Below are 14,130 nucleotides of genomic sequence, written 5' to 3' on the forward strand. Positions count from 1 at the left end.
CAGTCTTCTGAGGAAGATTCCCATAAGCTGCTCTTTGATGATTGTGATTTTATCTCATTGGCCAGAACTTAGTCCCTCGGTCACATCAAGCTGCAAGCAAGGCTTGATGGTGTAGTTTATTCTGGTCATCCAGGTACCCATTTAAAACTCTGAGGTTCTACTGGGAAAGGTTTGAAGGTCCAGTGGTTAAGACTCAACAGCAGATGGCTTGGGTTTGATCCCTGGTGGGGAAACTAAGATCCCACATGCCACCTGGCTTGGCAAAAAAAAAAAAAAAAAAAAGGAATAAAACTCTGAGGGGCTTCCCTGGTGGCTCAGAGGGTAAAGTGTCTGCCTGCAATGCGAGAGACCTGGGTTCAATCCTCAGGTCAGGAAGATACCCTGGAGAAGGAAATGGCAACCCATTCCAGTACTCTTGCCTAGAAAATGCCATGGACGGAGGAGCCTGGTAGACTATAGTCAATGGGATCGCAGAGAGTCATACACAACTGAGCAACTTCACGCCTCTGAGGTTCTATTATTATGGAAGAAAGAGAAAATAGATAATGGGATGGGGGGCTGACCACTGATAGACAGCAATTCAGTGGTAAATATCTACCACCTGTGGTCATCAGCACTGGCCACTGGGTAGCCAATAAGTAAGCTAGGCCAAGCCCTATCCAAAGCATCAAATAGTCCTGGTTACTGATATCAAATTTAACAAGACTATATTCAAAATTTGGACTTGTTCCACTCAGTCTGGAGAACTAGCTGCCAAGTACAGAGGAATCTCCTTTGCACTATTGTCTTCAGAAATTCCTTAACTCCTACTAAGTTTTGGCCCGCACACTTAGCATAATTTGGAGAATTGGCTTTACTTGAGAGCAAAAGCATCCTGTGAGCTAGACGGTCTATGGAAACAGCAGGTCCCCAGAGAACAATGAGGCCGTGGAATCATCACTGGTGACATCACTGCACAGACATGTGTTTTCCCCAGCGAGTCATTTACTCCATTAAAACTTCATTTCATCTTTCCTATCATAGAGGGCATTGAAAGGATTACACGACATTGCTTTTATAAACATTATTCTGGAACACACAAAAAGGCAAAACAAATGCAGTTATAAATAGAAAGGGAATATAGGAAAATTTCCAGGAAAATGTAGGCATTTTATAAATGACTATGACTTAGCGTCTTTTGTTTAAAAAATAAAAAAACTTGTGTTTGCCTTAGAAGCAACAGAAAAGTCACAGAAGGATACCTGTATCCCCTCAGAAATTAAGACGCTGCCTTCAAGCATTTCAAATCAATCTGAATCCCACCACAGGTTGACTGAAACGTAACTGGAGTATTCTTTGATCATGGACCGTGAAACTGAAGGGCACACTCCAGTCGTATCTCAAACCTCACAGTTTTGTTCTCTGGGTCTGAGATGGGCTCAAGTCAAAGCAAATTTATGCAAGGGCTGCTGGTTGTTTCCTAAATGTGTAGGATATTTCAGTGGGGTCAGGAAAAGAGAGTCAATGAATCTGAAATGAAGCACCATGGATATGGTAGGCAAGGGGTAAAAGTCAAAAGAAGATTCAACAGAAGAGAATTAAAGGAGGGCAAGCAGGTTCAAAACTGACCAAATAAAAGACACCCATGAAGCAGACATCACACTCACCCTTACATCTCAGTGCAGTGCCCACAACAACAGTCATGCCATGCACATGGAAAAATAATAATAATAAATCTAATGTTTAAATAAGTGAAAGTCACTCAGTCCTGTCCAACTCTTTGCGACCCCATGGACTGTATAGTCCATGGGATTCTCCAGGCCAGAATACTGGAGTGGGTAGCCTTTGCCTTCTCCAAGGGGTCTTCTCAACTCAGGGATCAAACCCTGGTCTCCCACATTGCAGGCAGATTCTCTACCAGCTGAGCCACAAGAGAAGCCCAAGGATACTGGAGTGGGTAGCCTATCCCTTCTCCAGTGGATCTTCCTGACCCAGGAGTCAAACCGGGGTCTCCTGCACTGCAGGCGGATTCTTTACCAACCGAGCTACCAGGGAGATGACATGATTTGCTGAAAGCCACCTGACTAGAAAGTGGCACAACCAGTTCTTGACTCCGAATCTGCCACAGCTGCGAGAGAGGGAAACAGGCTTCCAGCCCGGCCTCCTTGCAGCCTGGCTCTTGGTGGTTTGCTCTGTCTCCCTCATGCCATCATCGCACTCCCCACGTTGGTCTCTTGTCCAGACTCAGACTCTCCATTCTGGGAATGGCTCTCACCACTCAACTCTTGCTAAGCCTTTGGAAAGTGATCCTGATAAACCCTGATGGGGTGATCCTGTCAGATCAGCTTCCTGAAGGCCGAATTCTAATGAAAAATTGAGGAGGAAAAATGACACTGCAAAGAAGGAATTTCAAGTATTGCTAACCAAAACAGTGGAGGAATTATTGGGGGAGGGATTGGTCTTCTTCAATATCTTTCTCCCCTGGCAACCAAAAAATTTAGACCTCAGCACATCTATCCATCCACTTTGACACTTTTTTTTTTTCAAAACTCAGTAAAATCTTACAACTCTAAAACCAAAAATCTAGTACAAGTACACTTACAAGAGTTATTTCCAAAGTGCTAGAGAAATGAACACTGCATATACTGCTGGTAGACATGTAAATTGGTACAAGTGCCTCGGGAAAAGTCAGCATTTATTACTAGAAAGTTAAACACACAGTTACCATATGGCCCAGAAATCCTTATCCTATGTACTTACCCAAAAGAAATGGAAATATATGTCTACATAAAGACTGGTGTGTGAATGTCAATAGGTGTATTATCCACAACAATAAAAACTGAAAACAACTATAGTATCATCTGGTGGATAAAGACAGTTAGACCATGCATGGAAGAGATATGACTTAGATACAAAAACGAATAAACTACTGTTGGCAGCATGGATGGATCTCAAACTCATTAGCCCAATGTAAAATGTCAGACACAAAGGAATACAAGCTACATATGATTTCATTTGTATGACAGCATAGTACTAGTAAAACTATAGAGACAGATCTCAGAACAGAGATTTCCAAGCAGGTAGGGGTGGGGGATTGACTACAAAGAAACAAACAGAACTTTGGGGGAGTGATAGAAATGTCATATATCCTAGTCAGGAAGTGGTGGTTGAGATTTTTTTGAATTTCAGATCTGAGAAAAATATGTTTAAAAAAAGAATATAGTGCATATTTGCTCTAAGTTATGTGCTTGCTGGGACCTAGGAATATAAGAAGACCTAGTCAATGACTTTAGGGAGTTTATAGTCCAGTGGAGGAGAGCATGACACTGAGCAATAAGTGCCTTGGTGGAGACTCGCAAAGCAGGCTGGAGCACACAGACAGTATTGTTAAGCCTCTGAGTCTTGTCTGACTCTTAGAGACCCCATGGACTCTAACCTGCCAGGCTCCTCTGTCCATGGGATTTTCCAGGCAAGAATACTGGAGTGGGTTGCCATTTCCTTCTCCAGGAGATCTTCCTGATCCAGGGATGGAACCCAAGTCTCCTGCATTGCAGGCGGATTCCTTACTTCTGAACCACCAGGCAAGCCGAAGGACACAGAAGGGTGTCTAAATCAGATTTCTGAAAATGATGGCACCAAGACAGTGCAGGAGTTAGTCAGCCAGATGACAGAAGAGGACATCCTTAGCTAAGGAAGTAAAAATACAAAAATAGAGAGAGACAGAAAGTTTTCATGGATCAGCTCCACTTTTGAAAACTGCCAAAATGAATAATGTAATGAATGAATAGGAGATAATTCAGACAACATGCCAGAAAAAAAATTCCATGGCAGTGAGATATATTGAAATGTGACTTGTTCTTTCCGAGGAAGTGGTAGATGATCTTGAGCATCCAGAAAACCAAGTTCATAAATAAACAGGGCCGTGCCACAGTAAGAATAAGGGTCCTTAGCTTTAGCATCATGACCTGTCAATTCCTCACTGACTCAAGGATCAGCACAAGGATTGATTGTTCCATTTCTAATATCCACTACTTTACCACTTTCTGTCCCGTTTACTCCAGTTTGTGGCTTTAACAGCTTGACTTTGACTTTCATCTTCCTATTGTTTTCATTTAAATAAAAAGTTAAGTTGCACAAAAACCTAGTTGATTGCCATGCTGCATCGCTGTGGGACACACAGGACTCGTTTAGCACTGTGTGTTAAGAGGCAACAAAAACAGTAGAATCTAATGACATAAGGTAAAAAGCAGAGACATTACTTGGCCAACAAAGGTCTGTCTCGTCAAAGCTATGGTTTTTCCAGTAGTCAGGTATGGATGTGAGAGTTGGACCATAAAGAAACCTGAGCACCAAACAACTGATGCTTTTGAACTGTGGTGCTGGAGAAGACTCTTGAGAGTCCCTTGGACTGCTGCAAGGAGATCCAACCAGTCCATCTGAAAGGAAATCAGTCTTGAATATTCATTGGAAGGACTGATGTTGAAGCTGAAACTCCAATACTTTGGCCACCTGATGCGAAGAACTGACTCTTTGGAAAAGACCCTGATGCTGGGAAAGATTGAAGGTGGGAGGAGAAGGGGATGCCAGAGGGTAAGACGGTTGGATGGCATCACCGACTCGATGGACATGAGTTTGAGCAAGCTCTGGGAGCTGGTGATGGACAGGGAGGCCTGGTGTGCTGCAGTCCATGGGGTCACAAAGAGTCAGACATGACTGAGCAATTGAACTGAACTGAATGATGTAAGTAAAGCATATACATAGTCTCATAAAGCAGGTTACTGCTTGTTACCCCCAAATACTCCCAGATCTATTCCACTGGTCAGGATGTAGTCACATGGCCATGCCTAGTGGGAAGGGATGATGAGAAATGTAGTCTTTATTCCAAGAAGTCGTGAGCCAGCTGCTAGAAATGAAAAGGAAGGGTATTGCAGGATAACCAGTGGTCCCTGAATCAAAAAGGAGATTCCCCTTATCCCTCAGAATACTGGGCTCACAGAGATAATGCATTTTAAAACATGGACTCTAGAATTTAATTGTCAAAATTTTCTCCTGATTGGCACTATTTGCTTTTTCACCTAGCATTACCTGGAGCTTCACAGATTACAAAGCACTAAGGACAGTGCTTGGCAGAGTAAGTGCTAGAATGTCACTGAAAACTGGGCAAGAAAATACTAAAAAATGTTCAGATTTCTGTATATCTCTTTCTGGGAACCACAGGTCAAGAAGTGCCATTTTGTTGTACACCCAAGTGTTCTATTTTGGTAGATTTTTCCTGATGGCTAATTTTGCAAGATAGACCTGAGAAAACCTAGATAAGATTGCTGCTCTATTATTTTTATTTTATTAGAAAGCATCCTGGGTAATTTCCACAGCATCAACATGACTGGCAACCTGGGAGGAGGGAGGTTGGAAGGGAGGAATAACTACATGTTTCCATTAATCGCAATGTAATAACAAAAACTAGCAAGAACATTTCCATTATCTTTCCTTCTTTAGGAAATTAAATAGAAAACATCATCACAATTTACTTATAGACAAACTGTTTTGAGGACTGAATTTATAATTGGGCCAAAGACTAATCACATGAATTATTATAAGAAGGAAACAACTTTGCCTCCAAATGGCCTTAAAAAGGAGTCAGTCCAACAGATCTCAGATCATCTTCTTTAAGAAACTAATTTATCTTTCGGGAACGGCAGAGACATTACTTTGCCAACTAAGGTCCGTCTAGTCAAGGCTATGGTTTTTCCTGTGGTCATGTATGGATGTGAGAGTTGGACTGTGAAGAAGGCTGAGCGCCGAAGAATTGATGCTTTTGAACTGTGGTGTTGGAGAAGACTCTTCAGAGTCCCTTGGACTGCAAGGAGATCCAACCGGTCCATTCTGAAGGAGATCAGCCCTGGGATTTCTTTGGAAGGAATGATGCTAAAGCTGAAACTCCAGTACTTTGGCCACCTCATGTGAAGAGTTGACTCATTGGAAAAGAGTGTGATGTTGGGAGGGATTGGGGGCAGGAGGAGAAGGGGATGACAGAGGATGGGATGGCTGGATGGCATCACAGACTCGATGGACGTGAGTCTGAGTGAACTCCGGGAGTTGGTGATGGACAGGGAGGCCTGGCGTGCTGCGATTCATGGGGTCATGAAGAGTTGGACACGACTGAGCGACTGAACTGAACTGAACTGAAGGCTTCTTTATTCACTAATAAACTGAAAGCATTAGCAATGTTTCAAACATCTTTGTCTCACAGCAATGCACAGTCTAAAATCAATGATTCAGATTCCATTCTGTCTCTCCTCCTTCACAGAGATCTCACTATAAGAGAAGTGGCTCCATGAAAATCTTCCTTGAAAAACCCCTCTCTCACCACACTTTCTGCTTTCCCAAGTCTCTTATTGTTTCTGAGGTTAGACTGAGACCTATGGACAAACTTAGCAGCCTAATAATTTAATGCCACTTTCAAACCATAATGGGTAAACATCTATTTGAAATGCAGGGCAGATGGGATGAACCTGACGGTCTATTAACTTTTAAAAATGTATGCCCTTCAACAAAAGTGGCAGTAGGTATACCACAGTGCTTTAACCTCCTTAGAAATATCTCTTAAACTGCAGCGTTTTCACCGCTTAATTTATGAGTGATGAAATGAAGGGATGAAAAAACTATAACTCAAATTAACATGCATCACATGTCATGTGTCAGTTGTATTCGTTTGCTGGGGCTTTCATAACAAAATACCACAGCCTAGACAATTGAAACAATGGAAAGTTATTTCCTCATGGTTCTAGAGGCGGGAAGCCCATCTCTCCCTGGCTTCCAGAGGCTGCTTTCTCTCTGTGTGTCCACATGGTGGTTTTTCGTGAGTCTGGGCCCCAATCGCCTCTTCTTATTAGGACACCAGCCGTTTTGGATCAGGGCCCACCCTAACCATCCCGCTCGAACTTAATTACCTCTTGAAGGCTCTGTTTCCAAAATAGAGTCACATTCTGCAATGCCAGGGGTTAGGGTGGTAACATATGAATTGGGGGAGACACCGTTCAGCCTACAATAGCTGGCCATCCTAGAATGCTAAAACCAGACAGGGACGGAATTTATTTCAACCCCTGACAGCTTTCGACTACAAAACTCTAAAAGTAACAATCTGACCTAGCATGCCATACTTCACTTTTGGATTTCAAATTATTTTCTACACAAGGAAATTTGCAGAAACTGAAGGAACAAAAACAGATTTATGACTTATTTGCTTCTACTCGCGAAAGCAGAGTCAGTGTCCTGAGGGAGGGGAGAAAAAGATCAGCAAAATAGGCCCTGCTTTTATTAAGCGCTAGTTCTCCTTTCAGCTTTCTTTTGTGACTTTTGGAAGCAGGCAACCTCTTGGGAGATACACTAAAGGATTTTAAATTTAGAAAACAATTTTTAAATTACTCATTCCTCAGAAGCCACAAATGTCAACTGCATCAATTACGGTTTTGGCTCCAAATAAGAGGAACTCTTGCAAACAGAGGTTTAAGCATTAAGGACACTGATTATCTAACAAGAAGCTCAGCGGCCTGCAGTTCCAGGTTGGTGAATTGAGCAGCACAATGAAGACAGGCCCAGTGGTTTCCCGCCTGTGCCCTGTGCCGGGCAGGAGTTGGGTCCTGTCGTCTCGTGGTTGCCCGGGCGGGGCTCCAGGCATTACCTCACCACGCAAGCGCACCCGGGGGGTTAGAGGGAGACCCTTGCCCTCCTGCACCTTTGTATCAAGGGGCAAAGCTGTGCCCAGAAGTTGACCTCTTCCACCTCATAGTGCTAAAAGAGCAGAGTCTGTCACCCCAAAACATGACGCTGGGAACTCAAGACCTGTCAGCCCAACAGACGCTGCTCCTGTATGGTGACTGCTTTGAACTGGAGGTGCTTGAAAAGCCACAAATGCAGGGAGAGGCTTTCTCTGAACTCTCCTAATGTGTCTAAAGAGAGATTCTCCAGAAGGAACTCCAATGCCAGAAATCCACTCTGGGAGTTTCCTCAGCCTGGGAAGACTGACGCTTATCACAGATAAAGGACTGGAAGACCCACCACCTCCAGACAAACTCGGTCACCAAGCATCACACCGCCCACTTACTCTTCTAAGGCCCTCACGTCTCCCCTAAAAACCACTTGCCCTCTTCTAAGCGGTCTGCACCCCTCCTCCTTCCCCAGTAAGATGGCGTTTAACAAAGTGTTAGTCACTCAGTCATGTCCGACTCTTTGTGACTCTATGGCCTGTAGCCTGCCAGGCTCCTCTGTCCATGGAATTCTCCAGGCAAGAGTACTGGAGTGGGTTCGCATTCCCTTCTCGAGGGACTCTTCCTGACCCAGGAACTGAACTTGGGTCTACTACATTGCAGGCAGATTCTTTACCATCCGAATACTAGGGAAGCCCAGTAAGATAGTGTTTAATCTTAATTCTAAACAACCACAAGGAGTCACTCGTTTTCCCCCACAGGTCTCCCATCCACACGTGAGGGTTATGTGCTAATAAACTTCTGCTTGTTTTTCTCTGTTAATCCGTCTTTTCTTATGGAGTCTCAGCCAAGAACTCAGAAAGATGGAGGGAAAGTTGCTTTGCCCCATTTCAGTCCCAACCTCCCTGAGGCCTGTCCTGGTAAGGGGCGACAGAATTCGTTCCACTTTTTTGTACACAGATACACAGCAGAGATGGACACGTGCTAGACTGGAGCGCTTTTAAATACATTTCCTCGCAAGGGCACCATCCACTTTAGCAGGAGGCGAGTCACTGCCCATTTCACCAGAATTTTCATGAGGGAACTAGAGATTGGGGGCATCATTCTTTCAATGTGTTCAACAGTGTAAACACTTTTTACATGGCCATGTAAAAAGGCCAAATCGCGTCTCAAAGTCTTGAAACAATAGTAATCGTTTCCTTTGCTCACTGACTGGAGTCCCTCTGTGACTGCAGCTGGGCAGTGGCCCGTCTGGGGTCATCCTGAACTTCTGCACCCACCTCTCTACCTGGGCTGGGGCTCCCTGGACACGTCTCTCTTGTCCTCTCTGGGAACCACCCCCCACCACGTGCACACACACACATGCTGACCTCAGGTGGGCAGTTAACTGGGCAGCTGCGGCTCCACAAGAGAGTGTCCCAAGAGAAGCTGTCACAAGTGGCACAGCCTTTCCCACCCTAGCCTGAGCCCTTGCACGGCATCACTTCAGCTGTGTATTCCCCAAGGCAGCCGCAGGACTGCTCCCAGTCAAGGGAAGGGATCAGAGGTTCCACCCGGTGACAGGAAGACTGTCACAGCTCTGGTGGGGTAACGAAGAGGGAGTGCGCTAAGTTGCTCCTGTTGAGTCCAACTCTGAAACCCTATGCACTGTAGCCTGCCAGCCTCCTCTGTCAATGGGATTCTCCAGGCAAGAACATTGGAGTTGGTTGCCACGCCCTTCTCCAGGGAACCTTCCCAACCCAGGGATTGAATCCATGTATCTGATGTCTCAATGGCAACCCACTCCAGTACTCTGGCCTGGAAAATCCCATGGCTGGAGGAGCCTGGTAGGCTGCAGTCCAAGGGGTCGCTAAGAGTTGGACACGACTGAGCAACTTCACTGTCACTTTTCACTTTCATGCATTGGAGCAGGAAATGGCAACCCACTTCAGTGTTCTTGCCTGCAGAATCCCAGGGACAGGGGAGCCTGGTGGGCTTCCATCTATGGGGTCGCACAGAGTCGGACACGACTGAAGCAACTTAGCAGCAGCATCTGATGTCTCATGCACTGGCAGGCAGGTTCTTTATCACTAGTGCCACCTGGGAAGCCCAGACATAACTAAAGACCACCTAAAAGGCTGGCCCTTCTGCCACCTACCCCACTAAACCACCTTAGCTGGCCCGATTCCACACAGCCTCCTTTTCGCAGTCATGTCGACAGCCTCAGCTGCCTGTGGGTAGTTCCCACTCGAGTGCCACATACCCCCTCTCACAGGACGGACTATTTCAAGTGAGAGATTGCAGACCTTTTGAAAAGGGACCAGCTTGTCTAGTCAGCTCCTAGTTATCCTGACAAAGCCAAAATCAATGCCACTAAGACAAAGCCACTCACCCCCAGAGTTTCAAACTAGGAAACGTGGAGACCTTACTTCCTCTCACCCACTGTGGTCTCCGAAGGAGGAGACAACGCAAAGAGAGTCAGCTAGCAGTGGGAGAGGGTCTCCTATGTCAGGGAAGCCCAAGAGCACCCGGCTGTCAGGGTTGTCTGTCCCTGCGATGGATAAGAGCAGAGAAAGAGGAGGGGAGCAGCCCAGGGCGGAAGAAGCGCCGCCAGTGGGCCGTTCTAGGCCTCTCTGTCCTCCCCTCTGAAGGAGGAGGGCTGGTTTCGTGTTGCTTTGCCCACCTAGCAGACAGGATAAGCATCTGAGATCTCATCTTCCTCCTCTGAACACCTCTCATTCAGTATTAATCAAGCTTTCCTGGAATCTGAGGTTGGAGTGAAAGACTGAAGTAATGAGCATTCCTCAGAACAACGTCACAGAGAAAAATCAAATGGTTGATGCAGGGCGCCCAAGCCAGTCCTCCGTGACAACCTGCAGGGACCAGTTGGGTTGGTAGGAGTGGGCTTCAGGATGTGGGGGACACGTGTATACCTATGGCCGATTCATGTTGATGTATGGCAAAAACCATCATGATACTGTAAAGTAATTATCCTCCGATTAAAATAAATAAATAAACTTTAAAAAATTAAACTCCCTGGGCAGTTCAACCATTCAGGAAGAAAGAGAAGCTGATATACTTTGCACATAGTGGTAGGAAGCAATAGAAGGAATTCAACGATGACAGAGAGTCACTGTGTGGAACTAAATTATTTAAGACCCAAGTAGTGTCGATTCTGTCTTCATTTATATTAAAGTTACTTTGGGCATTTATTTGTTTTGCTTTGTTTTAGCAAGAAATGTTGAAGGAAATTTTAGGAAGCTATTTTTATGCACACTTTTGAGAATGCAAAGCACAAGGCTTACAAACAGCTCTGTTTGGATAACATAGAATTGTGCATATATACATACCGGTTACCATGAGCTATATAAAAGTCTTATACTTCTGTTCTTTATCATCACAAAATTGAATTTCTGTCTAGCTGTGACTAAGATGAGGAAAGACTTATCCTGTAATCCTCAAAATTTTGTCTTACTAGTTTTTAGGACTGATACTTGCAACCATGATGTTATAAACATCTGTTTTCGGAAACTGCATTTGTGAAAGTCGGCTTCCCAGGTGGCACTAGGGGTAAAGAACCTACCTGCCATGCAGGAGACATGAGAGACGTGGGTTCAGTCCCTGGGTGAGGGAGAGCCCCTGGAGGAAGGCATAGCAACCCATTCCAGTATTCTGGCCTTGGAGAATCCCCACAGACAGAGGAGCCTGGCAGACTACGGTCCACAGGGTCACAGAGAATTAGCCACAGCTGAAGCAACTTAGCATGCATAGGCACATTGTTAGCTTGTGAGAAACTGTTCAAGGAGAGTTGTAAGACTAATTTTATTCACCAACCTTGGACAGCTTGTCACTGATTTTTGACCTTGCAATCTAGTTAACTGGTATAAAAAAAAAAAAGCTATGTATAATTTCTTGAAATTAGAAGCATTGCAAAAACCATTCCTACTTATAAAAACAGTATTACACAAAATAACTTTAACAGACCAACTTTAAAACGTAACGTAGAATCCTGACGTGCCATCACCACGGCACGGACTGTTTTAGCAGCTGAGACTTGGAATCCCCTGACTTTCTGATTTTCAATCATTCTGGCTGGTAGATGTCAAACTGCAAATAAGAAGCACCTGTAAAGGATAGTTGGCGGGTCAATCTCAAAAGAAAAAGTTGGTGAAAATCTCAGAAACATGACAGAAATGGAAAGAGATATTATAGGGAATTAAGCTGTGAAATATGTCACATGTATTACTTTTTTGTGACAGTGTAAAATTTACTTTGATATTAAAACTGAAAATGAAGGAAAACTATAAATGCCTCATGAAGATTCCTAACGCCATCTTCAGAAGGTGCTCCCCACTCTGACCCCACGCACTGTAGTCACAGTTAAGTTCAAGTATGCAGGTGACAGGGATAATTTATGAGAGCTGATCCAGGGGCTTCACAAGTTGACAAAAATAAAAAGGGTACACAGACCAGTGTCCTAGCTTATAAGAACTTTGGGATGTAACAGACACAGTATGAGATCTTTGGTAAGATCCTGACTAGGAAAAAAAGCAATATGAAAAAACCTTTGAGGGTCAGTTGAGGCAAAAAAACAAACAAACAAACAAACCCATGGCTGGTATATTAGGAAACAATATTTCATTCATTAGGAATGAATTAGCTACTATATTATGCAGGATAATATGGTGAAGCATTTTGGTGTGGAATTTCATATAGTCTACAAATTTAAATGGTTTAGTGGAAAGATATCTACATAAAGTATATGCAGCAAGATAAACAGTTCTCAGATACAGATGGTGCGTATATAAGTATTGATTACACTTTTTTTTCTGCTTCTCTTTGTATCTGAAAGTTTTCAAAATAGAAATGTTTTTTAAATACCTGAATGTCATTCCTGTCCCTCAATTTTTAAAATTCTTAAAAATAAGAAGAAAGGCATGTTGAAGTTGGCCTAAGAAGATAGGACCTGTCATTCAAAAATGAGCTGGAGAATAGAATGTTCTCCCTCAGATGTTAAGGCCTCATCATCAGGACAAAACAAAAGGAGAAATCTGGGCTCACCCTTCCTTTCCTGGGCAGGCTGGGGCTCAGACAACAGCATTCTCCGTGTGGATGGGAGTCTGGAAGGCCCAGCAGTAGTTACCCTAGGAGCTGCCAGGCCCACCAGGGCTGAGAAGTGCTGGGCTCTCTGCTGGTTTCAGTAAGAGCTGATTGGAGTCAGCCTCCCGGCATGATGTAACATCGCTGCTGAGTAACGCTGTCAGCAGAGAGTAATGCCTAACATTTATCAAGCTTCCAGTGAGAGGCCTGATAAAGAGACAGTCAAGATGACGTGTCGATATTAGCAACAGATAAGACCTGTAGTCATGATGGAGTCTGCTCTTCAGATGAGTGTCCAACAGAAATGAAGTCTTTCCTAGCGTCCACAAGGACAGACTCTCAAGTCCAGCACAACTGGGAGCTATGGAGGAGCTCCGTGGGCTGGGACACGCCTCTGTCCATGTGCTCCCCTCTCCCTGACTCTGGCCTGAAGGATGTCCATCTCCCTGCGTCCATGAAAACCTCACTCACCGCTGCTGGTGGAGGCGGCCTGCACCCGCCCTCCTTCTGGTCCTCACCTTTCAGCATCACCTGCAACCCGTTCACCTGCTCCACATGGTCTGGGAAAAGCATGTTCACATGTCTAGTCATGAGCTTTTTTTTTTCTTTAATGGTAACAGCAATTTTTAACTCAAAGTGACAAGTAATCACTGAAAAAAAAAAAAAAGATAATGCAGAAAAAGAGATTAAAAAAAAAAAAAAAAAACCCTCCCAAATCTCACCACTGGAGAAAACGAGCCGCCATTAACACGGCCATATTTTATTCATTATTTCTTCATAGCTCTACCAACTTTTCAACTTATGCTTCCTGCCCATGTCTGCCCGGAGTGGCAGGAAACACTGCGAAAGGAGACGCTTTCTCTGTGCCCCGGTGCCCAGGGCAAGGGTGCCATCCGCCAGCCTCCCGACCCAAGCACAGATGAGCAGAAGAGCTCAGTCCTGGCGCGCGGCGGTGGGGTGGCGGGGCGTTCAGAGATGACTTCTGATATTTTAAATTCAGGTTTACTGAGCTGCTTTTTAATTCTATAGTAATAGGATGAATGTGAACTGTTTGTTTCTCTATACAACACTGCCCCCTAGTGGTGCTCTGTCCCCCTTGCAGAGCCGCCCAACTCCCCGTCGGGGTCCAGAAAGGGACATGGAAACACCGTGTCAGCAAATCACTATTGAATCTGGATTGATTTGTGAGCATTTGTTTCCAGTTGAGCCTTTTTAAGTGAAGCCTTTATTTCTCTTGCTTTTCCTTTCCAGGAAAACCGTGCGTGCTTAGTCGTGTCGGACTCTGCTACTCTTTGGACGGTAGCCCGCCAGGCTCCTCTGTCCATGGGATTCTCCAGGCAAGAAGACTACAGTGGGTGGCCATGTC

The sequence above is a fragment of the Capricornis sumatraensis genome, chromosome 13 (assembly GCF_032405125.1).
Source record: "Capricornis sumatraensis isolate serow.1 chromosome 13, serow.2, whole genome shotgun sequence".
Lineage (NCBI taxonomy): Eukaryota > Metazoa > Chordata > Mammalia > Artiodactyla > Bovidae > Capricornis > Capricornis sumatraensis.